The sequence below is a fragment of the Cebus imitator genome, unplaced genomic scaffold (assembly GCF_001604975.1).
Source record: "Cebus imitator isolate Cc_AM_T3 unplaced genomic scaffold, Cebus_imitator-1.0 Scaffold358, whole genome shotgun sequence".
NCBI lineage: Eukaryota > Metazoa > Chordata > Mammalia > Primates > Cebidae > Cebus > Cebus imitator.
This window is the reverse complement of record NW_016107673.1, coordinates 414905-416400: the sequence shown is the minus strand read 5'-3', so window position 1 is coordinate 416400 and position 1496 is coordinate 414905. Positions and strand designations below refer to the sequence as shown.

The window sequence follows — 1496 nt, the reverse complement described above, 5'->3', positions numbered from 1 at the left end:
CAGGCTGGAGTGCAGTGGTGCAATCTCGGCTCACTGCAACCTCCGCCTCCCGGGTTCAAGCAATTCTCCTGCCTCAGCCTGCCGAGTAGCTGGGACAATAGGCGTGCACCACCATGCCCAGCTAATTTTTGTATTTTTAGTAGAGACGGGGTTTCACCATGTTGGCCAGGATGGTCTCAATCTCTTGACCTCGTAATCCGCCCACCTCGGCCTCCCAAAGTGCTGGGATTACAGGCTTGAGCAACCGTGCCTGGCCTTTTTGTTTTCTTTTTTTTGAGATGGGAGTCTCCCTCTGTCGCCCAGGCTGGAGTGCAGTGGCATAATCTCGGCAAACTGCAACCTCTGCCTCCCAGGTTCATGGGATTCTCCTGCCTCAGCCACCCAAATAGCTGCAACTACAGGCGTATGCCACCACGCCTGGCTAATTTTTTTATTTTTAGTAGAGATGGGGTTTCACCATGTTAGCCAGAATGGTCTCGATCTCCTGACCTCGTGATCCACCCACCTTGGCCTCCTGAAGTGCTAGGAGTACAGAAGTGAGCCACCTCGCCTGGCTAAGCAAAGCCTTTTGTCTGTGTATTTACAATGTGCTGAACACTTTGCTGTTTATTTTCACATTATTTCATTTAATCCCCAAATAATCCTACATTGAGGAACAAAGAGAAACTAACATTTAGGAAGTTTGAGTACTAGTGCAGGGACATACACGGCTTTTTTTGACTCTCAAACCATGGGAACTATGTTATGCAATTTGTACATTATTTTTAATTCATCCTTAATTTTAGTCATTTTTATAGTCTTCAGTATTGAAGATGCAAATAATTTAGTAACTACCACAATTGACAGACATGTTATTAGAAGGGCGGCTCTGAAAAATTAGAGGAATTTAAGAAAATTCAAGAAATTCAACAATGTGCTTATAAGAATAATTGAATTAGCCTGGTGTGGTGGTAGGTACCTGTAGTCCCAGTTACTTGGGAGGCTGAGGCAGGAGAATCGCTTGAATCCGGGAGGCGGAGGTTGCAGTGAGCAGAGATCGCACCACTGCACTCCAGCCTGAGCAACAGAGTGAGACTCTGACTCAAAAAAAGAAAATAAAGAATAACTGTTAAAGAGTTTTGTAGACCATGTTGAAAAGTGTGGATTACTGTTGTGAAAGAATATAATCCGGATATTAATGCCAGGTTTACAATGTTAAAATATGACTGCTGGTAGGCTGGGCATGGTGGCTCACGCCTGTAATCCCAGCACTTTGGGAGGCCGAGGCAGGCAGGTGGTGATCACCTGAGGTCAGGAGTTCAAGACCCACCTTGGCAACATGGTGAAATCCTGTGTCTACTAAAAATACAAAAAATTGCTGGGCATGGTGGTACTTTCCTGTAATCCTGTCTATTTGGGAGGCTGAGGCAGAATCGTTTGAACTCAAGAGGCAGAGGCTGCAGTGAGCAGAGATCATGCTAGCCTGGGTGACAGAGCGAGACTGTCTCTAAAAAAAA

General features: G+C 45.6%; 1 protein-coding gene across 3 annotated transcripts in view; it reads left to right on the top strand.

Annotated features, from left to right (window-relative positions):
• The window catches only part of DNAAF2 (dynein axonemal assembly factor 2), a 17657-nt gene that overhangs the window by 14883 nt on the left and 1278 nt on the right, over nt 1–1496 (top strand). The window lies entirely within an intron of this gene.